The sequence below is a fragment of the Lutra lutra genome, chromosome 5, assembly GCF_902655055.1.
Source record: "Lutra lutra chromosome 5, mLutLut1.2, whole genome shotgun sequence".
Taxonomy (NCBI): Eukaryota; Metazoa; Chordata; class Mammalia; order Carnivora; family Mustelidae; genus Lutra; species Lutra lutra.
In genome coordinates this window covers 35,900,480-35,926,090 of record NC_062282.1, presented here as the reverse complement: position 1 = coordinate 35,926,090, position 25,611 = coordinate 35,900,480, and the positions used below count along the sequence as shown (strand labels likewise).

The following is a 25,611-nucleotide window of genomic DNA, read 5'->3' as shown; positions in this document are numbered from 1 at the left end:
AAAATATGCTTTATTGTTATAGAACTTGGACTGGGCAGAAGAACCAAGTGGCACTTGGAGACTTTGGAGGATCAAAGTTTATTTAACACCGATGGGCTCAGTTGTTCTCCAAAGATCTGAGCCCTGAGCACAAGCAGGGAGGGGAATTTATACACTTCTACTGCATACTTGGTACTTTTGGTGCGTGCAGGAAACAGGGTAGGAAAAAAGAACCAGGAAGGGCTTTGAGACAGGGACTGGAATTCCCTTGCTGGTTTGGTCAACCGTCTTAGAGTACTGTTTTGCCCTATCATTATCATAACCATGTTTGGAAAGACTACTTAGTACATAATTTAATTTCCTATAATGGCCTGAAGTCTTATTTTCTAATCAAAGTTTCAATTATCCTCCTCCATATTCTAGAACTTCTGAAGTCAAATGCAGTCTCAGAAATATATAGCTACTTCACCAGAGAAACACGGATGCACTCCAAGGGAAAAAGTTTATTGTGTGTTGGGGTGGAGGTGGGGGTGGGGACAACAGAAAGAAAAGTAGGAGAGAAAATTAGATACCTAGATAGAGTTAAACTACATGAAAAATACATGTATAAAAACTAAGGACAGCAAGGAAATATTTCAAAAATCCTTGAAAATCTCTTAGCGATATCTGGGGTTGAAGTAATCAATTAAATTCTCTATGGTCAGGCTTGCTTTGATGGTTAAGACTTCACAGTCTCTCCATTTTCGTTTTGAACGTGAATAATCATTCTTCCTTTTGGGTGTAGAAATTGAAGGAGATTGAGCATTTGGACTTCTAACTACAAGATGCCTTCCAGAAGTTATTCACCACATGCACACAGTCTCTACATACACTCATTTTCAGATGATTCATCGCTTACCCTTAAAGAGGAATGCAGAAAATAAAATCAACTTTTGAGATAGTTCTAGTGAACTCATGTGATAACACATGTGGAGCTAGACCTAAATATCCTACTAACTGGCTTATATTAGGAATTCCAAAATACAAGTTTTCTGTCCTTCAGGACAAATCAGATGCCTTTTGAATGAGAAATTAAGATACTGAATAAAGAAAACTCAGAAGTAGTGAAGTAACAATAAATCCAACGTCATGGTTGGCTATGTAGTAAAATGGAGTTTCTCCTACTCCCTAAGAGAGTTGGTAGTCAACTGAAAAATTACCCAAGGTAATTTTTATTACCAGGCAAATTTGGCAGATGTTACATTAAAGGAAACTGGATTCCCAAGTTTAAAGCTCAGAGGAGGTCTTCTTCCTAAAGGTCAAAGGCAAGAATGAGAGACTTGTTTGACTCCAGAACCCCTAATATTTTACTACACCAAACAGAACCCCATTACTGCCCACCTCCAGACGCCTTCCAGTGCCATAATCATCTAACCAAATTCAGTTAAGTATACCACACAGCATGGGAGTGGTTATTTACATTATAATGAAATGATGCTCTTGTCTGTAGAATTATAATTTGCAATTCTATCCCCATTTTCATTATAGTGACTTTTCTTAGATTAAATGGAAACTGTCTCCCCTCGGCATAAAAGAAGTTGAAAATGCAGTTAATAAGCTATACTATTTGAATCTCAGAATGCCTTTGAAAAAGTATGCAGGCAATAGAGAGCATATTTAAATTTGATACTGCTTTTAAAAAGCAAAAAACAGAACTTTTTGCTCTAATGTGAAATTGTGCCCTTCAGCATGAATCACAACAAAGAAATAATTTCCTCTTTTTCTTGAAGCTAAGTTGCTCTGAAGCCATGCTTCTGAGTCTTTTAAAAGACAGAAAATATGTCATTATATGGATCCATTTTAAATACCATCGGGCTTTCTGGGTTATTCACTGTTGGTACTCACAGTTTCCTAATCTGAAAGGCCAATGGAGTTCACTAATCCCCTATGACAATTTTAAAAACAGATTGCAGATTTCTTCGGTACTCAATGGAAATTTAAAGACATAGCTTGAAAGGATCAGGAAGCAACTCTTTTGGTGTCTGTTACCTGGCCAATTCAAAGCAAAAAGAAGCTCCCCACTTACTTTTTTGTACTCACTCAGGCAGGGAAGGAAAGTATATGGACCACTTCCATCTTCTGGCTTTATATCAGCTGGGCAGTCTTACCTCACTGCAATTTCCTTTTAGCCTACCCTGTTCCAGGCATGTTCCTCTTTGCTTCTCAAGGCTGAATCCTTCTTACCTTCAAGATTCCAACCCCAGTGCTACATCCATAGAAAGGTCTTCTCTGATAACTATAAAAGCCACTTCTGTTTATTTTCCAACATCGCACACGTTTTTCTTCCATAAGACAGAGGATTTTTCGATCTTGCTTACATCTGTATACCCAGAACATATAACAGCCCCTGGATTAGTGAAGGTGCCAATAGAAAGCAAATGAATAAATAAAAGAATGATTTAGCAAATCCATCCTATATCCAGCATTCACCTAAACATTAGAGATGCAAAGCTGGATCAGACATGGTAAACTCATGGAATTTACATGATAAGTTGGATCGAATATGGGAAACTCATGGACCAAAAGAATCCCCAAAATTTAAAATCCAGAGTTCATATCTTAGAAAGATCACTGTCAGTGGGGAAAGTACAAAAATGGATTGGAAAAGAACTGGACTGGAGGTAGGGGGAATATTTTGGAGGCTATTGCAGTAAAGTAAGCAAAATATTATGACTCCCTGAAGTAAGGCGGTCATATACAGAAATATCCCAAAGATGTCAAAGAGGGTGAATTAATTGTTTGTAAGATATGAAGAAGATGTCAGAGTTTTGATTCTGTTTATAGTCTTAGATAACTACCTAAATAAAGGTGATATGCACTGAAATAAGAATATAGTAAAAGGGACTTGTAAAAGCATAGAAAGAGGGAAGATATCATGTGTTAAGATTCGAATATATTGTGTTTGAGCTGTCCAAATTATGTGTTTTTTTCCACACGACCAAGCAATTAATTCAATAATCCATGAACAATGACAGAGGGTCCCACAGATTTAACTCCATTCTGACACTATGCATCTGGAGAAAGCCATCAAATCCCACAGGTTAAGTACTCACACCCCAAAGACTGCTCTCCCCACTCACTTTAGACACAGATTTTCATGTACAGGTTGTCAGCTGGTTCTCTGACCAACAGACTGTAGATTGGAGGTTCTGACTGTTGCCAGATGGACTGGGAAGACCTTGGGACCTGAGGCCTCAACCCAGCCCATCCAAAAGATGTCATTGGAGGCTCTTGGTCTCCCCCGAACCCCAACAAAAAAGAATTCAAGGACAGACACAACACAGTGTGGGGAGCAGAGCAAGCAGCAAAGTTTATTAAAGGGAAAGTACACTTCCAAGATGTGAGAGCTGGTGAGCTCAAAGGAGAACTGCACCCCCTGGGGTTGCAGTTTCTATTTTTCACAGACAGTTCTTAACAAGTGGATAGAATATTCTTTACTAGAGGAGGGGATTTTTTGGAAGCAGGATGGTCTCTTCAGGAATGGGGGTGATATACTTTTTCCCTTATTTGGTCAGGGTTTTCCTGTCATGGCACCCTTAGGTAGGAGATTTTGATCTGGTAATGTAGTGTAATTAAGGAATAATGTGAAATTCAGTCTATTTTGTCAGCCATCTTGGGCCCACCAGATTTGATCCATTTTCTTGTGGTTTTGTTTCAGAGTGCTACAAGGTCAGGCCTCCGACTTCTCCATGTTGGCCATGACTTCCTCTTTGCTGGCCTCCAGACATCCTGTTTTACAACCTAACTAACTGCCTATTCTAGCCACCCTCTCCTGGGCTTCAATTAATTTGTTGGAGCAGCTCGCAGAACGTAGAGAAACATTTACTTACTAGACCACCTGTTTATTATAAAAGACACTTGGTAAAGATGAAGAGTCAGTTGGATGAGATAGGTCAAGGATAGGGAAAGTGGTATGGAGCTTCCATGCTCTTAGAGTGTACCATTTTCTCCAAATCTCCATGTGTTCCTAACCTGGAACCTCTCTGAAACCAGTCCCTTCGGGTTTTTATGGAGGCTTTATTTCTCAGGCATGATTGATTAAATCACTGACTGCTGGTAATTGAAGTTCATTTCCAGCCCTTTTCCCCTCCCTGGAGTATGGGGTGGAGACTGAAAGTTCCAACCCTCTAATCAGATGGTGGTTGGTTCCCCTGGCAACCAGCTTTCATCTTAGCCAGGCTGTTTTCCAAAAGTCACCTCATTAACATAACAAAAGGTGCCTGCATTGCTCTCACCATTTAGGAAATCCCAAGGGTATAGGAGATCAGTGCCAGGAATAGAGACAGAGACGGAATATATGTTTCTTTTTGTAAACCTCAATACCACAGCCGCCTGTTGAGTATAGAATTCGAGACATTCCAGGGACATTTAGATATATGCATCTGAGTATTCAGGACAGAGATGTGGGTTAGAAATTTAAATTAGGTATCTTCGGTACATACAGAAATAGTACTACAAAACAGAGGAAGGAAGGAAATAAGCCAAAGAGTATCAGTAGAAATAGAAGACAGAAAGATCAAGGACAAAATTTAAAGGTGTACGTGTAAACTGGTACTCACGGAAACACACACAACCTATGTTGGGGGGTAGCTGTCTTAGCATTCATGAAAGGAGTAAAAAAAAAAAAAAATCCCTCAGCACCTGGTAAAGCGATTGCACTTAACAGCATAATTATAAAGTAGAACAGTCCTCTTGGGAAAGCCATGCACTGAATGGAGAGTTGGAATAAAGCCAGAAACTCTCTTCTGAGTAGAGTGGTACCAATATATCATAGCCTTTGGTAACCATTGGCCTTTAAGAAAACAAAACAAAACAAAACAAACCTGACATTTACCCCAAATGTAAAATATTTTCCTTAGAAAAGACAGAATTGTCAATATAATTCGGTGGACTAGAAAAATAGAAAATAAGATGACACAAGTTTCCATTCGTTACACTAATGTGTATGTAATCCTCCTCCTCCCAAAGGAGTCTTCCCTTTCTATAACCCCATATAATTGAGCTACGAAATTATAAGAATAACATGCTTACCATGTATGTGCCAATTTAAAAGCCCCATGATTAAATCATTATTTCTTTAATATCCAGTAAAGGCTTGGTTTCATCCCCATCACCTTGCTATGTTCTAAATCCCCACCTACGAGACGTGTATATTCATAATGATGGTTTGAAATGATACCTGGAATTATTTCTTTTTTGTTTTAAAGATTTCATTTATTTATTTGAGCTAGAACATAAGCAGGGGTATGGCAGAAGGAGAGGAAGAAGCAAGCTCCCTGCTGAGCAGGGAACCTGATGCTGGCTTGACCCCAGGACCCTGAGATCATGACCAGAGCCAAAGGCAGATGCTTAACCAACTGAGCCACCGAGGTGTGCCCGGATACCTGGAATTATTTCTTAAATCCAGAATTGTGAATGAGAGCAAATTTATTTGATTTAATTAAAATTTAAAAGCAGCAGGCTGTTTTATTTTATATAGAACTAATTATTTAAGGACATTTTATTTCAGTGAATATAATTTAATAGACTTTTGAACTTCTGTACAATTTAGCTTTGCTGGGGCACCTGGGTGGCTTAAGTGTCTGCCTTCGGCTCAGGTCTTAATCTCAGGTTCCTCAGATTGAGCCCCGAATCAGGTTCTGCACTGGGTGTGGTTCCTGCTTAGGATTCTCTCTCCCTCTCTCTCTGTCCCTCCCCATATCCCCTCACATTCTCTCTAAAAGAAAAAAAAGACAGGGGCACCTGCATGGTTTAGTTGTTAAGCATCTGCCTTTGGCTCAGATCATGATCAAAGGGTCCTGGGATCAAGCCCTGCATCTGGCTCCCTGCTCAGCAGGAAGCCTGCTTCTCCTTCTCCCATTCTCCCTGCTTGTGTTCTGTCTCTGTCAAATAAATAAATAAAATCTTAAAACACAGACACAGACACACACACACACACACACAACAATTTAGTTTTGCATACTCTCCCTTTATTCCTTCATCTCTGTTCTAATCAAATAATCAAGTCAGTGAACACCTCAGTTTCCCTGTATTAGATGGTGAGATGATAGGCATGAACTAGACTGTGTGCCTGACCATGTATAGCTCACCGTCAAGTTTACATAGCCCAGCTCCTGCTGGATTTCCATGCTGCTTCACTCCATTATGATTTATTTTGGCAAATTCTTGGTTAGGGCTCTCACCTATTCTACCTCCTTTTTTCTTTCTTTTTTTTTCTTTCTTTTTTTTTTAGATTTTATTAATTTATTTTGAGAGAGAGAGCAAGCAAGAGAGAGAGCAAGAGATAGAGAGAGCACATAAGCAAGAAAAGGGGCAGAGGGAGAAGTAGACTCCCCACTGAGCAGGATGCCCAATGCTGGGCTGGATCCAGGGACTCTGGGATCATGACCTGAGCCAAAGACAGATGCTTAACTGACTGAGCCATCCAGGCGCACCTCATCTATTCTACCTTCTAACAAAGAGCCCTATGCTGATCGAGCATACCGTACCATTTAACCCACCCAGCCCTGTGAGCAGGCAAACCCACAAATCCACTGGCCTGTTCTGGTTCTTTAACTAGTTCTGCTTAGCATTTAGCTCATTCTTAACATTTGTGTTTTTCCTCATCAGTTTTGTTTGTCTCCAGAGCAGGAAAAAAAGTTTTTTCAGAGGAGGTAACATTCGAGCTAGGACTTTAAAAAAAAGTATATGGAAAAGAGCATGAGGAAAGGCATAGAAGTCCCAGAATTACATGGATAATTTTTGAATTTTACCAATGTCTGGAGTCCCAAGAGAAATGGGAAACAATAAAGACATAAATAGAGTGAGAATCTATATTTTACTAGACTTCATTACAGTGGTAGATAACAATATCTTCTTTTTTATTGTGCAATATTTGCTTAGAAGTATGCACTATACTTAATAATCCATAACCCTCATTTAATCCACACATACTCAATGAAATGAGTCCTGTAATTTGTAAGGGAATATTCAGCCAGAGTGGCCCCACCCTGGTTGAACTGCCATTTTGTTGTAAAACTTAAATTGACCTTGCCTCCCCCAGGGGAACTTACTTCAAAGTAAGTCCGGGAAACCAGTCCCAGGTAACAAAGTCCAAATACAAGGGTGGGTCAGGCCAGGTGGAGGTATTCAATCAGTGGGGGTGCATACTGTCTCCTAGCTACCAAGGAGTATGGGCCCCGCCCTTTGGGCACCTTTTGGGTGACAATTCTGAACTAGGTGATAGGCTGGTTCAAATGTCTACCAGGGTAAATTGTAATTCATCTGGTCACCTAGCATCACTGTGGAGTTTCCTGTGTGTGTTACAGTCTCATTGGCCACCTGTGCGTGGCCAGGCCCAACCACATGGCCTTTGCTTTATAAAAGTTAGTCTGGAAAGCAGGGAGGGGTCGTCCTCTGTAAGGGGCGGCCCCGACTGCTCTGTTTGACAGTCGGTCTGATTCTTGATGCTTGGCGTGAAATAAAGCTTTGCTTGACCTTCACTTTGTATCAGTCTCACTCCCTTAATCACGGACCCATTATTGGGGTACCCATTTTGGGGGGGACCTAACAAATTAGTACCATTTTATAGAGAAGAAAACTAAACTTAGAGAACTGGAATTCGAATCTATCTCTTTCTTACCCCAGAGCACTTGTTTTTACCTTAAATTTCTTGGACAAGCCATGACACCTACTAGCACCTTGGGAATCTAAGTCCTAGTTCTCACATTGCTTCCAGAGGAAAATAGGTTATAATTGCAAAAAATTAACTTTCAGATGAACTTCTAGAACACAACCTATTTATAACAAGATGTAATTGTCTATGTAGTTTAAAACACCCTCTCTCCTCATGCAAGATGATGTTTCCTACAGGAATAGCAAAATTGTTAGATATGTGAAGTCTTAAGGGAGAACATGTGATCTCATTGAACATAGTTTCTAATTCTAACGTTTGGAAAATGTAATTGAGCATTGTTTACTTAGTGAGCATTGTTTGCTATATTACTTGCTTACTTTTTCTTTTCCATTAATTCATATTTACCCAAGACATGTCTTATGGTATCAATAGATGTCTACAAATAAAGTATCCAAAAGAAGGCATTAAAAGATACTCACACTGCATGGACTTATTGACCATTCACACCCAAGTCTGAGTTCTGAATCTCTTCAAAGCCTTTTACTTCAAAGCCTTTGCCACTTAAACCTTTGTTTCATAAACATCTTTCCATTTGATAATGCATAAATGATTCTCTCCCATCTAAAAACCACACCACCACCATCCACACACAAAATCACATTTATAATATTTCCACTAATCAAGCTTACCCATCTAATAAATATTGAGATTCCCTTATGTGCTAGACACTATTCAAGTCCAGTGGTCTGTACAGGATGCAGGATGTATATAACCCATATGTGTTTCAATACACACCCTCTCTAAGTTAAGGAAGTTCTGTGATTGAGACAATTGTCTCCTAAGGCACAACCTTACTTGGACACAGATGTGCTACTTAAAATGTAAGGGACTTCATGTTTCTCCTATTTCCTGTGGGTATTTTACAGTTATTGATTTCCATACACACTCCAAAACAGTAAATGTTAGGAATATATAATTAAAAATTGTTAACAGCAACTATTTCTAAAAACAAATACTATTGCCAGGGATGTTGTCAAAAGAATTAGTTAACCAGGGGCGCCTGGGTGGCTCAGTGGGTTAAGCCGCTGCTTTCGGCTCAGGTCATGATCTCAGAGTCCTGGGATCAAGCCCCGCATCGGGCTCTCTGCTCAGCAGGGAGCCTGCTTCCTCCTCTCTCTGCCTGCCTCTCTGCCTGCTTGTGATCTCTCTGTCAAATAAATAAATAAAATCTTTAAAAAAAAAAAAAGAATTAGTTAACCATAAATCTGCAAACTTCAAAGGGAAAAATATGCAAATCTAATATCCCTTAATTTATTATTAGCATAATATTTTGTCTTTGATTATCCACCATTCGTGTAAAAGCTTGAGTGAAATTTTAAGTGTAATTCTTTTATGGTGGCTTTTTCTCAATCACTGGGAATAGGTACTAAAGTTTGAAACCTGTATATTAATAAAATCAAAGGGATTCTGGTTTTTCCATTTAAAACATTCATAATTTTGTGAAGTTTTCCATCAGATGAAGATTTTTGATTGCAACAATGAAGGGAAAAAATAGTAACTGATTTCTGTACTTGTTAAATAAGAAAGCTTTTGTTCTATCTGGAAATTCTGTTGAAAAACATGGCAGAAATAAGTTTGCTATCCATGGAAGGAAAAAAAGAGCAAGTCACTGAGAAGCATTATGTCTAAGTTGAGAAATATTATGGCTGAGAATTGGGAAACTAGAACAATACTACTGAAGGTCAAATACTGTCATTACCATTTACTAGTTCTGTGACCACTGGCCCCACCTTCAAAATGAAAATGGTAAATAAAAAGAGATGATTCTTGTTAAGACATCTTGGCTAGTCTCTCGCAAAATCAAGTGCTCAGCAGAAACACACAACCCATGGCAAGATAAACTGACATATCTGACCCCATGCTGAGGCCCTAGTATAATGTTATCTCATTTAATTTCTCAAAAACACCTTATTACCCTCATCCTCCATGTAGCCAGTATTATGTTAAAGAAAGAAAAGAGAGATGAAGATTAAGCTTTTTTTTTAATTTTTTTTTTTTTTTTAATTTTAGAGAGAGGATGGGGAGAGAGGAGAAGAGGGAGTGGGACAAACAGACTGTTGATTGCAGAGTCCTGAGGTGGGGCTCAATTCCATGACCCTGAGATTATGACCTGAGCCAAAATCAAGAGTCAGATGCTTAACCGATTGAGCCACCCAGGTGTCCCAAAAGATTAAGTTTCTTAGAATGGAAAGATGATAACACAGAGAAGATGTGTTAGCCTGTGTTTAGCAATTCTGGATGTTACAAATAAAAGTCAAGTAATTAGCTAGATATTTAGAAGCAACTCTACTTAATTACAAACAGTTCTCAATATTCAGTGCCAAATATGAAGTCTATTTATTACCTGAGAATTTTATTGCTTCTTCTCCTCTCCATCCATTTCCTGGCATATATAGTTGTTACCAGGAAAATAAAACTAAGTCAGACTTTAGATCAATGGCACATATTTAGTGAGTAGCTCATATGTACACGGCACTGTGAAGGTCCCTGTTTAGGAGGGGAGGGGAGAACTGAACCAAGAAATAATATTGTTAAGGATGTGGGAGAGACTGAGCAAAAAGTCTTGTGAGGGAAATTAAAGATACATATCCCATCAGTATGAATAATCAAGACAGATTTTTAAATATTTAATAATAGTTAAAGCTTCAAAGTAAATGAAAACTTCCATTTAAATAACCATCCCCAAAATAAATACATTTTTTTTCCAATTATGATTCCTGCAGGCATTTTTTCCCCCTAGCACTCTTCTAACCTCCTTAAAATGTGTCTGAAATTTTTTGTTTTTCAAAATTGCTCTTTAGCCAAATTTCTTATGCTACATCTCCAAAGACAAATAGAGGGAAAGAATACATTTCCTGGTAAAATAATAATTTCCCCAGCATTATTAGTTAATCTCTGCTCACGTTGGCTGTATTTAACATTGCAGACTGTTTTGAGTCATTCATGCATTTGACTGATTTATCAATATAAATGTAAAAGAGAATTAACATATTCGTATAGTGTGCACATGATTCTTTTGCTGTTTGGATAGACCCCATTTAGTACACTTCTAAAGCTGATGGCCATTTTTCAGTCCAGGGCCAAAATTTCTCATTTCAGAATTTCCCAAGGTAAAGCGTTCAAAAAAATTATTGGAAGTTCCTTATTTTTGTTTTTTAATATCCATTTAGCAGGAAAATGTGTTTTATAATTTTAAGTGTCTAGGTATAGGGAGCTTATGAATCATGGTTCCATTTCATTTTGTGTAAGCTGGAATGTGTTAATTTATTCCTAGAATCCCACCTCCATAAGGAAGGTATAATGGGCTGTCATAATTTCTTTTTGTGGCAGAAAGAAAAAATGTTAGTGTGTGAATGGTCACAGCCTCCTTCCCTTCCCTATCCTTGCTTGGTGTCTGAGCTCTTTATTATATTGGTCCTTATGTCCTTCAGGACTATAGTCAAAGTGACATAGTAAAAAACAAGAGCAGAAAAACAGATTACTTACATTATGACAGTTAAAATCCATTCTTGGGAGAAAATAATGAAATTGGAAAAGAAGGATGAAAAAGAGAAAGAAATAGAGAAGATAAAGAGTGGTTTGAATATTCAGAGACAGTTTTGGGGGAGAGAGAGACAGTGAAAGATGAAGGTGAGGGTGAAGCAAACAAACCAAGAGCTGGGTGTGAGGTAAAGTGAAGGTTGAGGGCAGCAACATTACTGTGATGACTGACTTTGGGAGGTATTTTCATGTAGCAGATTTTTAGGATATTTTGCAGTGCTTCATGTGATAATCACTCTTGGCATTTTTCAAGAAAACATACAAAAGTAACAAATTGATTTTCAGTTTTTAGATTGATTCCTCATGCATGCCATCCCCTGTGGTACATCACCCTGTTGAAATGGGCCATGTGGTAGTTCAGCTTTATTCAGGTTACCTACTATGATACTTAATTATTGCAATTGTGTCTTTAGTGGCCTGAGCTTTTTATTAACTATTATCCCCAAGAGGACAGGAATTCTGTTTTAATCATTTTTGTAATCCTATCATCTAGAGCAATATCAGGTAAGTACTATGTGTTCATTGAACATTAATAAAAGGCTGGAAGTCTTATACCACTTTAGTCACAATAGCATAGAGAAAATATGTCTTAAGATAGAAACATTCTTCAAGGGGTGCCTGGATGGTTCTGTCAAGCGTTTGCCTTCAGTTCAGGTAATGATCTCGGGGTCCTGGGATTGAGCCCCACGTTGGGCTCCCTGATCAGCAGGAAGTCTGCTTCTCCCTCTGCCCCTCTCCCTGCTCATGATCTCTCTCTCTCTCTTTCAAATAATTGAAAAAACATCTAAAAAAATTTTCTTCAAAGTTTGGGATCAGTTATATAACAATATTTTCCCCCAAAGGTAAGACCAGGCTACATTTTTCTGCAGCAGTGATTTTCCTTTTTGTATGAGCAAATTACACATCAAATCAGCTACACAAAGCATCTTACAAAAGAGAATAAATATGATATAAGGAGCATTTTACTGATTGTTATGGAGAGAAGACACAAAGTAGACAGTAAAGATAATACATGTGTTGATGTACCTATGTAATAATCTACTACAGTTTTTAACTATATTTTTCCCAAAAAGTCAATATATTGAAATCAGATAGTTACATTCTCAAAATATACTGACTGATTATAAGTGAAGCCAGTAGGAAATTCAATATATTTGTAACTCTGAAGTTTGTAAGTTAAATTTTATTGTAAGGTAAATTATATTTTAATTGCCTTTGTCAAGAGTTTTAATTAAGGAGATTCATTCATTCATTAGCCAGATATTTATGGAGCATTACTATGTACCAGGCACTGTGCAATGTAGTAGAGACTGAACAAGGAACAGACACAATTCATACTCTGAGGAACCTAGGAAGAAGAAAATACAATACAATGACAATATAATGGAGTGCACATGGGGTAAATGAAAGGAGAGCTTTAGTCTGTGGAAGTCTGTGGTAAGTATTCATAGGTAAAGGGAAATCCAAAACTATGCCACAAACTAATTCTCCATGAAGGTGAAAACAAACAAATATAAAGACAGAGAGCTCAGGGCCAACTTGGTATATTTAGTGAAAGGCAACTTTTCAGTATTGTTAGCCCTTAGGAAATGAATAATGATGGGACTTGAGTGTAGAAAGGTAACCAAGGACATGGATTAGAGAGTGTGAGACTCGTGGCAGGGGGACTTTAGAGGACCTGAGAGACTGTCCAGGGGAGGAGTGATGAGGATCTGATGCAGGGCAGAATTGGTAAGGGAAGGAAAGAGTGGTGAGTAGGAAACACCTTTAGAAGTTTGCAACACTTAGTATCTGACGGTATGGGGAGAGGAACAAATGTAAAAAATGACTCCCAGCTTTCTAGATGTGAGGCTGTGTAAACAACAATGCTAAGCCCTGGATCTGAAAATTCTAAAAAGGACAGGAAACTGAAGAGTCCATGTTGACTCTGAGCATATTTGGCACATCCAGGTGGTGATGTCTAGAAACGCACTTAGGAGCAAACTCCTGGCTGAACAAAGAGATTTTAGAGGTTTTTTGGGTCCACATGGCCATTGAGGACTTAAGAAAACACAAAATACCTCCAATTTGTCTACTGTCTAAATCTGTAGTCTACAGTCTAAAACTAGATTTTCACATATGAAGGTTTATTGAAAACAGTGGTTCACAAACTTTTGTTTCCTCCTGCAAAACATGCGGTAAATGTGAAACACTCTTAACAGGTACTGGAAGCTTAGTACAGCAGGATTTTCCCAAACAAAAGTTAAAAAAATTCATGACCACTAACTCAGCCCTACGAGAAATGCTGAAGTAGACTCTTTGAGCAGAAATGAAAGACTATAAAGAAGAGTAAGGAAAAATAGGAAACAGAAAGGTAGAAAAAAAAAGTATATCTGTAAAAATTGTCAAGGAACCTACAAAATAAAAGAATACAAATTATGACACCGTATACCCAAAACATGGGGAGGACAGGAGTAAAGAATGAGTTTAAACTTAAGTGACCATCAACTTAATATAGGCTGCTATATAAAGAAGATGTTATATAAAAACTGAAGGGTAACCATAAATCAAAAAACCAGTAATAAATATGCAAAAAAAAAAAAAAAAAGAGAGAGAGAGAAAGAGAAGAGAATCCAAGTATATCACTAAAGAAAACCAAATTATCATGAGAGAAGAGAGTGAGGAAAGGAAGGAATATACTACAACTACAGAGGCACCTGGGTGACTCAGTCAGTTGGGCATCTGCCTTTGACTCAGGTCATCTCAGGATCCTGGATGGAGCCCCCCAACAGCTTCCCTGCTCAGCCGGAAGTCTGCTTCTCTGCTCCTTCCCCCTGCTCATGCACTCTCTGTCTCTGTCTCTCTCTCTCTCTCAAATAAGTAAATAAATAAATAAATCTATCTTTTAAAAAATACAAAACAACCACAAAACAATAAACAAGACGGCAATAAGTACATACCTATTAATAATGACTTTGATGTAAATGGACTAAACATTCCAATCAAAAGACATGACGGTATGGATTAAAAACAAAATCCATCTGTACAGATTGCCTACTAGAGACACATTTCAGACCTAAAGACACATGTAGATTGAAAGTAAAGGGATAGAGAAGCATTTTTCATGCAAATGGATGTGAAACGAAGACTGTAACAAGAGAAAAAGGACACTCTGTAATCATTCAGGGAATAATCCAACAAGAAGATTTAACAATTGTAAATACTTACTCTCCAAACCCGGGAGCACACAAATACTTAAAACAGTTAATACCAAATGTAAAGGAAATAAATGTCAGTAATACAATAATAGTAGGGGACTTTAACACCCACTTACATCAAGGGACAGATCTTCCAAACAGAAAATCAACTAAGAAACAATGGCTTTGAATGACACATTGGGCCAGATGGATTTAACAGATATGTTCAGAAAACTTCATTCATTTCAAGTGTACATGGAACATCTTCAAGAGTAGATCACATATTGCAGCAAAAGCAATTCAGAGAGGCAAGTTCACAGCAATACAGGCCTATCCCAAGAAGCAAGAAAAACTTCAAAAAATTAACCTAATCTTATACTGAAAGGAGCTAGAAAAAAAAAATACAAAACCACTAGAAGGAAGGAAACAATAAAGATTAGATCAGAAATAAGATAGAAACTTAAAGCAGTAGAACAGATCAATGAAATCAGAAGCTGATTCTTTGAAAAGTTCAACAAAATTTATAAACCTTTAGCCAGATTCACCACCCCCCCAAAAAATAGGACTCAAATAAACAAAATCAGAAATGAAAGAGGAAAAATAACTGACAACACAGAAATAAAAAGGATTATAAAAGAATATTATTTTAAAAATGCCAACAAATTGGACAACCTAGAAAAAAATGGATAAATTATTAGAAACATATAACCTCCCAAAATTGACTATATAGAAAACCTTAAAGACCCCACCAAAAAACTACTAGAACTGATATATAAATTCTGTAAGGTCACAAGATACAAAATATATGTATAGAAATCTGTTGCATTTCTATACACTAATAAGGAAGCAAGAGAAAGAGAAATTATGAAAGCAATTTCATTTATAATTTAACCAAAAATAATAAAATACCTAGGAGTAAACTTAACCAAGAAGGTAAAAGACCTGTACTCTGTAAACTAAAACACAGTGATGAAAGAAATTGAAAATGACACAAACAAATGGAAAGATATTCCATACTCATGGATTGGAAGAACAAATGTTTAAATATCCACACTATCTTATCAAAATACCGACAGCATTTTTCATAGAACTAAAACAAATAATCCTAAAGTTTAGATAAAATCACAAAAACCCCAAATAGCCAAAGCAATCCTGAAAAGGAAAAACAAAACTGGAGGCATTACAATTCCAGATTTCAAGTTACATTACAAAGATATAGTAATCAAAGCAGTACTGTAATGGCACAAAAACAGACACATAAATCAATAGACCAGGACAGAAAGTCCAGAAACAAACCAGGATTATATGGCCAATTAATCTTTGACAAAAGAGGCAAGAATATATAATGGGAAAAAAAATCTCTTCCATAAATAGTGTTGGGAAAATTGGAGAGTTACATCCAAAAGAATGAAATTGGAACATTCTCTTACACCATACACAAAAATAAAGTCAAAATGGATTAAAGATCTAAATGTGAGACCTGAAACCATAAAATCCTGGAAGAGAACACAGGCAGCATCCATTCAATATTTTTCTAGATATGCCTCCTGAGGCAAGGGAAATAAAAGCTAAAATAAAAAATAAAACTATTGGGACTACATCAAAATAAAAAGCTTCTGCATAGTGAAGGAAGCAATCAACAAAACTAAAAGATGACCTGCTGAATGGGAGAAGACATTTGCAAATGAGATATCTGATAAAGGGTTAGTATCCAAAGTATATAAAGAACTTACAAAATTCAATGCCAAAACCCCCCAAATAATCCAATTAAAAATAGGCAGAAGACTTGAACAGATATTTCTCCAAAGATGGCCAACAAACACATGAGAAGATGCCCAATATCACTCATCCTCAGGGAAATGAATATCAAAACTACAATGATATTATGTCACACCTGTCAGAATGGCTAAAATCAATACACAAGAAACAAGAGGTGTTGGCAAGTATGTGGAGAAAAAGGAACACTCCTGCACTGTTGGTGGAAATGCAAACTGGTATAGCTACTATGCAAGACAGTATGGAGTTTCCTCAAAAACTTAAAAATACATCTACCCTATGACCCAGTACTACTGGGTATTAACCAGTTGCATTACTGGGTATTTACCCAAAGAATACAAAAACACTAATTTGAGAGGTTATATGCCCTCTATGTTTATTGCAGCATTGTTTACAATAGTCAAATTACTCCAGTCAGAGAAAGACAAAATATCATATGATTTCACTCATCTGTGGTATTTAAGAAATAAAACAAAGGGGAAAAAAAGAGAGAGAGAGAAACCAAGAAACAGATTCTTAGCTATATAGAACAGACTGATGGTTACCAGAGAAGAGGTGGGAAGTGATGAGTGAAATAGGTGGTGGGAATTAAAGACTACACTTCTAATGATGAGCACTGAGTAATATATAGAATTGTTGAATGGCTATATTGTATACTATTATAACTATTAATAACAGTTATATGACTATATATTATATTATAAATACATTATATTTTATTTCATATTATATATAATATGAAACTATTATAACAGTGTATGCTAAGTATATTGGAATTAAAATTAAAAACTTTAAAAAAATTAGTCCTTGATCACAAATTTCATGTAGTTTATTAAAACTATTTTAAGAATATTATTTCTAAGACTGGAAGAATTTTATGGCCTTATTTCTTTTATAGGAATTCTCATTTTATACACACATACACATGCACACACATAGTTTGCATTAACAAAACATTTCTCTCTTTCTTTTTACATTCTAATTCATATTTTGTATGAAATGCTAGAAGTATCAATTATAGCTCATTGGCTACAATTTGTTTTAAATTACTTTGCTGGAAGGATGATTATTTCGATGTTTTTGTTAGTAAGACATTTGTGCTTACTTAATGTGTTATGGCAAAAATAATAACACTATTTTATATTTAAATTTTAATTATATTTGCTTCATATAAATGAGAAGAAAGTAGATCTCAGAAATAAACAAGGAGGGATTGGACTGAAATTCTCAAAATCTATACCCATCTAAAAATATTTTACTTCTTTACAATTTTTTTATGAGGAAAACTAAACCTGAATATCGAGAATATGACAATGTATCCTCTGAAAGCCCATTATATCTGAGTTGTTTCCAAACAGGCCCACCATTTTCGCCAAATTTGATCTTTGTAGATTTAATTTGAGTAATCCAAACAACTCTAAGTCTTCCCTTACAGTCATCCTTTTCCTTCCCACCTTCCCTTCCCCTTTCTTGCCCCCCACATCCAAGCCTGGTGACACTGGAGTATAGGGAAGAGAGGGAGAGAGTGTGGTACACAGCGTTCTCAGTGTCTGAAGAAGTGGACTGTTGAATGAGGTGGGGTACCCAAGAGAGCAATTAGCATGGACATGGCAGGTGGTCTATGAATCAGTAGATGGTGGTGGGGGCCAGCATGGATGAAGGAAAATGTGGAGGAGGCAACAGTAGTGGTTGGAGAAAGAGTTGTTTCCTTGAGTAAATAAGGTAATTTATAGAATAAAGAAGTACATACAAGCAGAGCCAGTTTTCTTTTCTCCTATTATCTCCTATTATCTGACTCTAGTGATTTCAGTGACAGCCCTCATTTCCCTGGTGCTGGATAAATCCACAACCCTCACTGCAGCATTCACTCCAAAGCCACAATGACAAGGATAGAATGTTCTCTTCAGAACCTGAATCCTTGCTCTGTTTTGGTTGGCTCAGGGATGAGAGAGTAAGATATTTGACTTCTTCCCTTTTCCTCGAGGCTAAGTGAGTGTGCTATCCTTGATTAACCACTCAGCATAGCCTGCCAAAATCAGACTAGTATTGTTTCTGGCACTAAGCAGCTTGGTGGACAAAGGATGATTTGAGTGACCATGAAGAACCTTAAGAGATTCCAACTGTTGGCATCATTAGCTTGTAACGCAGAAGCCAACGTGTGTTCCAATAATCTGTGTACAATTGCTGCTGAACTTTTCTGGAAGTGCTTAGTGATGGTGCAACCAACTTCATCCAATGCTGTTGCCGCGACGACCAACAGATAACACTACAATTTTTACCTTTGTGCTTGTGGATAACAATTTAAATTGTGTCTTGTTAGGAGCATAATTGAGCTTAAAGAGACTGGCCAGTGTTATCAACACAGTTGTTCCATATGGCTGTTTTCCAAGCAACCCTCCAAACAAGGGCTGTCGCTAACACATCAGCCTTCTTTTATTTGCATCACATATAACTCTTTGTTATTTGTTAGGATTTGCCTCCAATTCCGACAAATGCCCAAATTCAAAAGTGGAAGATATGGCAAAGATACTGTAAATAAAATCAAGGCACCATTTTGCTATAGTTTTCAACATTTTGTTCCCAACCCTGAGTACTTTGAAGCTCATTATAACATAAATATACTTGTCTTGGTTTAGATGAATCAACAAGGCCCTTTGTTTCACTGTACCAACATAGCCTCATTTTTTTTTAATGCATGCTCAAACACATGAATTGTGGTCGGTAAGAAAGGGGTAATGAGATTCGGGGAGGAAAAGAGAGGAGAGGAAAAGGACAATGTTTAGGGAGAGATACAGTATAAATAGATATTCTGAATGTAACTGAGAATATGGTAGTCATCAAAAAAATTAAGAGCAAAAAGACTGTATTCACATCTTTACAGGTTATTCCCCACTATATTAATTTCATGTGGTTACTGCAACAAATGACCACAAACTCTGTGGCTTTCAATATGGAAATTTATTCTGACAGTGTTGGAGGTGAGAATTCCCAAATCTGTTTCCCTGGGCCCAAATCAAGGTATCAGCAAAGGCTCTTTTTTCCAAATAATGTAACATTCACAGTTTCCAGGGGGTGTGGGTCTCTTTGGGGGGCTACCACACCCACTAACACACTATTACAACCACTCTTCTTCCTCTGTTACCAGTTGTTAAAACCTAGAAATGGCTTTTGGACACAAAACACCGAGCCTGAAACGATGAGACAAATCTTTATTATTTTTGGTAAATGAGCCATAGCTAGAAATATAGTCTTTCCTTTTCACTCTTGCCTGAGAGCTCCTTGAAAATGGAGTCTGTCTTGTTATCTTGGGATCTTCCATGATCAGCTCAGTATTTCCTACTAGTTATATGAAATAAGTGTCTGTGTGACAAACAAGCAAATGTGTGAATGATGGCCACGTATCATCTCGTCTGTGTTTCCTTCAACATTGACGAGATCAACAATGGAGGTCTCGGTTACAGTGAAGGTAAATGATGGGTTCGTTAGTCCTGGGGCTTTACACCTCCGATCCTTAGGGCCTATCTTGTTCCTTTTCCCAGTATAGTGTCATCTGGCTTTTGCTTCTTTCTGTGTCTTGCTCACTCCTCCAACCACAGCAGCCAGCAACTGGCTCTATTCCCAATGCTGTCGCCTCCAGCAACATATCTCTTGAGCGGAGACCCAGCGTGTGGGAATCCTTCAAGGGTAGACCACAAAAGGCCCTGCAGAGAGACACTGTTCTCAGCCAATACAGACCATCAAGACCCATGTTCTGCCTTCATCTGTGTCCTGGTTTCTTTCTGAGACATCCTTTTCTAAAACTGGGAGAAAGTCTTTTCTCCTATAAGTCAGCAAACCACACTGTGCACCTTTGGTCAGGGAAGTTTTCTTCACTTTCTTTTTCCCCTAAAATGAAAGCTTTTGCTCGCCTTTGAATGCTGTATTAAGAGAATTCCTCTGATTTCTGCCACCATTCCACCCACCAACCATGACCCCCACACTCACAAGTACCTCCACACTGACCTCCACACTCAGCCACGGCATTCTTTCTCATAGCTTATCTTTTATTCCTTTACTCTAAGAACTTCACCTTCAGACTTGGTTTTTTGATTTCTCATCTCTATTCACCCAGAAGAAAAGTATTTATTCAACTATGGGGCCTAGAGAGAGATCACCAAAGTGGAATCATGCCATGTTCGGGTCACAGATGTTTGCTCAAAAGGGAAGTTTCTCTCAAGGCTTCCTTCCCAGAGCACCATTGCACTGAAAGCGTTCATAAATTGACTGTAGGATTTGGGGTTCTAGTTGAGCAGCTGCAATCTTTCTATTTACGTTTGAATTTCAACCCATGAAACTGCTCTAAATAACTTTCTACAATGTCTCCCAAACAACATTTTTCTGTAGAAATCGCAAGATGGATGAAATAGAAATCACCTAAATCCTCACTCAGAATATACAGGCATCTTGTAGGCAAGAAGAGACTGTCTCTTAAAGATGATCGGCTTTGTTGATATAAAAAGGACACTAAGGTCAATATCATGAATGAAAAATATGAAAAACTACTTCATAGGGAGAAAAATGGCAGAGGAATAAATGAGTAAATGGAGAAAGGGAAGTAAGACCAGAAGAAGTACTAAATAATGGGACAGCTGATTTGTCCAAGATCACATGACCAGCGGTCATAAAGACAGAGTTGGAATCCCAATCTCCAAACCCCTAGTTCAGAGTTATTTCCTCTACCCAGAGTTTCCCTAGTCAGCGTGTCAAGAGTGAGATATAAGTACAGGAAATATTGATTACAAAAGAAATCCTTTTGCACAGCCAGATGGAGACTGGGATGGGAGGACTCCGTAAGCCAGTTGCTACTACCAAAAATAGCCCTGTTCTATTTCCAACAGTATGCTATGTAAATATAAATTTACTTGTGTTCTGTGATATAAAAAAGAAAAAAATGTTTGGAAGCACTGTGAAGTCTTGGCAAGACTTATGAGGCTTTGTGAGACCTATCGGGAAAGTTCTTAACTAGGATGGTAGGTAGGTGTCTTCACAAAAATGCCTTGTTTCATGAACCTGAGAGGACAGGGATCCTGAAGCCAAGTACCTCTGAGGTTCTGTGGTAGGTATAAAGATAGGTAGTTCTCCTGGAGGACAATATTATATTGAGAAGACCTATAGTAAGGAAGGAGATTTCTTGAAATCACAGTGAACAGCAGACTTGACATGTGAATAATCTTTTCACACATATCTGTAATGGATTCATCTAACATACAATAAGTATGATGATGTGAGGACCAGCAAGTAAGCCTGTGGGGGGTTCCCATTTTGGCTTCTCCCTTCCAGCAGGTAACAGACGACTTGGTGTGGCTGATATGAGGGCTTCTTATTGTCCCTGCTAATGCAATGTTACTGAGAAGGGCTTCCTGAAACAAGAATGAGACCCTCACCTCAGAAAAATCTCTAAAGCAACACATGGATAAGCAGCAGCAGCCACAGCTTACTTATAACCATACTTTCCACAGTAGCCTGATCATAATTTTCCTTTCCTGGTCCTCTTTTCTGCGTTCAGTGGCCTTTAATTCACAAAGCCCATGTCAGTCTCAAAACAGGAATCCAAATGGCATTCAATGCCCCCTTCTCTTGAATGTTGGTGGACTTAGAACATCAGTTGGTGACAGCAAAATGATGCTGTGGGACCTGAGACTCAGTCAGAAAAGGCCATGCAGCCCCCACTCATTCTTTTAAGGAACTTGCTTAGGAAGCCCTGAGCCATCATGTAAAAAGTCCAACTCCCCTAAAACCTCTGTGCTGTGAGGAGGCCCAAGCTACATAGAGAGGCCAAGTGTATGTACTCTGGTCTACTCAGCCTCAGCTGAGATCCCAGCCAACAGCTGGGATCAATTGCCAGGCATGTAAGGGAAGATGGTTCCAGGAGATCGCAACATCAGGTGTTAAGTTACTCCCGGGGACTGAGTCTGACCCGGTGAAAACCAGACTCCCAAGCCATTCCTGCCTTAAGCCTGTGTAACCTTCAAAGCATATGTAGCTATCAAACCACTCACCTGTGTAAGGTCGATACGGATTCTAAATCTTGCTGAAGCCAGCCCCAATTTAAATGTCTTGTTACTTCTCCACATCCAATGCCCCTCTGTTGCAGATCTTTGACCATTTTTAAATGGTCAACCAATTAACACTGAAGACTTATAATAACTACATTTAATAAATATTTATTAGTAACTTCTCATGTTATATCTCTGGATTATTTAGCATTAAAATCCACTTTTCTGGCAACGAAATGAGATATGTCCCCTGGGGCTAATAATACATTATATGTTTATTAAAAAATTGAAAAAATTTATTAAAAAAAAGAAAAGAGATATGGCAAATAACTGATACAAGTGGAATTATCAGAATAACAAGAATCTGCTTCCTAATCCCCAGGTCTGTGTTCCATGCCTAGGAAATGCTTTGTGACTACAAAGATAGGACAAAGAGGATGGGTACAATAAATGGCCTCCATCTCTTGTTGCTTACTTAATGCTTCCATGTTCGGTACTTTTCCCAGAGCAAATAATTCTTTTACTAACAATACAACCCCTTCTCCACAGAATCTATGTGGTGCTATGCAGTATTTGACAACACTGAAGACATTCCATGTTGCTAGTCATAGGTCCATTTATCTAGGGTGTCAAAGAAAGATAAGAGAGTCTTTCAATCCAAAAGGTTGGGTAGTTAATACACAGACCAGCCAAACTCTTAGACAACTTACCTTTTGGTGTAACATGGCTCACAAGTACTACTCTATGCTGGCCTGAAAAACAGAAATAAGGCAATGACTAATTGATTTTACATTGTGCAAATTACCAAAAGCTAATTATCACTTGAGCCTCAAGCTTGATACTAACTGGAAAATTCCTATAGGGAAGTAAATGGTATCATCTGATAGTTACTCTGGGCATCCTAGTATTAATAAGCTCTTTTTCTTTTTTTTTTTTTTTTTTTTTTTTCTTTTCTGTACTATGAGTGCCTTATGCTTTGACTGCCCAGGAATCCACTTCAAAGAGGCATCCACTTCAAAGACAGCTGTCTCTAATAAACACCTTGTCCACAGCACAACTAGATAAAGAGCTAGGCTGCCTCCCCACACCTGAGGCTCCTTTATTTTAGAGATCTTTTTTGATTTCCTTAACTGACCATTTGGCCATTTATTTTCTTCTCTTCACACTTTCAATTACTGCCCTTATATTTTAAATTTGCCAATAATGGGGCACCTGTTTGGCTCAGTCAGTAGAGCATGTGACTCTTGATCTCTGGGTTGAGTTTAAGCCCCATGTTGGGCATGGGGGCTACTTAAAAAAAAAAAAAGGTGACACTGTGAAACCCCAAACTCTACCCCAATAAAAGCAGAACCCCAGGTCCCCATTCCCCTCCCCCTCAATCTCTCTGTGTGGCCCCCGGTGTGCCAAGTGATTTCCATGACTTGTTGGTAATAAACCTTCTTTTTCCCAAAGTTTCCTTATGGTTACTGCTGAGGGCATCTTGCAATCATACAAACTCCAGGGGCTAGTCCAGCCACAACACTGGTTATCGATAGTCTGAAAATAGTAGAAAATATATTTATGTAAAGCTTCTATGTACATTTCAAACAGTCAGAAAAAGTTGGAAAATATTGAATGAGAACTAACATACCCATCATCCAATGTTAAATACTATCATTTTAGCATATGTATTTGATCCTCCTTCTTTTTAAAAATAAATAAAATGTAGCAAATACAACTAAGCAAACATAACCATAGAACATATCCATCACCCCATTCTAATGCTATTCTACTTCCTGTCTTATCATACTATAATATCCTGAAGGGTATACAGAGCTTTCAATTGAGATTTTAACACTTTACCACAGATGCTGAATTCCAAAACCAACATAATGTTCTCTGGATTTTTAAAAATTACATCAATGGGATGATCGGACCATGTTTTCCAACAACTTGCCTTTTTCTGGATCATTCATGTTAATACATTTATACATTCATCCACTTAAACACTGGTTAGTACATTTACATGAATATATTACAACATATGTATCTATTCTTTTATTGTTAGAGATTTAGAGGTTTTCCATTTTGCCCATTATAAGTGGTATCCCAAGGAATATCCTCTTGTCTATCTTCTTGTGCCCCTGAGCAAGGAACCTTTAAAGTATCAATCCAGGAGAGCAATGGCTGTGTCACAGGACATGTTCATCTTCAGCTGCACTGGATACTACACAGCAGCAATCCTAAGTGACTGCATCAATTTAAATGCCTGCCTGGAGTGTGCGAGAACTCCCATTTCCCCACATCCAAAGTGATAGGCGGTAGGTAGACATACAACTTTTTTCCATTCCAATGAGAATGATACAGTAATTCATTATTTCCATTTGCATTTCCTACACTGAAACAGAGGCTAAGGATTTTTATTGTTTTTCTTATATTTCTTGGCCACATGTCTGCACTTTCTGTGAATTGCCTTTTTACTAGTCCCTTTCAGGGACAGGAGCCCCTTGGAGGAGTCAGATGATAAAATAGTATTGGGGGTGAGGTCTGTTTTCCAGTCTCTGAGTTCAAGTCTTTAACCATGTCCATGCTTCCTTTCCCCAACTGAGTGTTTAAGTACTTAACCTCCACAGTCCATTTCCAGTTATGTTATCACCCAGGCTGCTGAAGCACCACACAGTGCTTGCTAGCTTTGACTGGTTCCCACTTATAGATGATTCCTCTTCCCCTCCTTCCCTCCTTCCAGCTTAGTCACACTTTTAACTTCTTTTGTGCTACATATTTGCATAATGAATCTGTAATAGAGGAAGAAAATGGTTGATACCTTAGCCCACCATGTTGCTTGAACTAGAAATCCCTGCCACCTTTATTTCATTTCAAGCCAGTATCTCTACCTATTGTTCTGCCTGATTTCCTTTTTCTTTCCAAGATAGCCATGGAAAATCCCTACATTTCAAAATATCTGTATCCTGTTTTTCTGGACATTTTAGAAAACTACTAGTTGATCAACTAACAACTATGTAAAGGCACTAATTTTAATGAAATGGGAAAAAATGGTGGAAGAGATTATGAGAGATACAGTGGGACAGAGAAAAGATTGATCTTTAAATCTTACCTGTACTGATAATTGAGCCCTTTCTAGGCATAGAGTAAGACTAATTCTATTTGGCCACAAGCTGTGGATTGCTCTTAGTGTAAGGTTTAGTTTTCTTGATCAAGTTACCGAAATTTCAGGTCAGGAAAGATTCCAGTTGGCACTAGGCACAACCTAGGAAAATCTTAGTCCTCCCCCAAAACCCTATTTTGGTAATGGAATCCCAAGACATTCTACTGTATCTTTAGGCAAACTTCAATTTATTTCTTTTTATTTTTTTATTTTTTAAAGATTTTATTTACTTATTTGACAGACAGG

General features: G+C 37.9%; 1 long non-coding RNA gene across 2 annotated transcripts; it reads right to left on the bottom strand.

Moving 5' to 3' along the window:
- Nucleotides 1-500: 500 nt before the first annotated feature.
- Nucleotides 501-25,611, bottom strand: LOC125101027 (uncharacterized). 2 transcript variants are annotated; one of them, XR_007127734.1, is made up of 3 exons: nucleotides 23,657-25,611; nucleotides 22,931-22,972; nucleotides 501-2,338 (listed from the first exon to the last, which is right to left on the bottom strand). It is a non-coding gene; the product is annotated as an uncharacterized LOC125101027 (long non-coding RNA). The 2 variants fall into 2 exon arrangements; XR_007127735.1 differs by lacking the exon at nucleotides 23,657-25,611 and having other exon boundaries at nucleotides 501-878; nucleotides 1,198-2,338; nucleotides 22,931-23,398.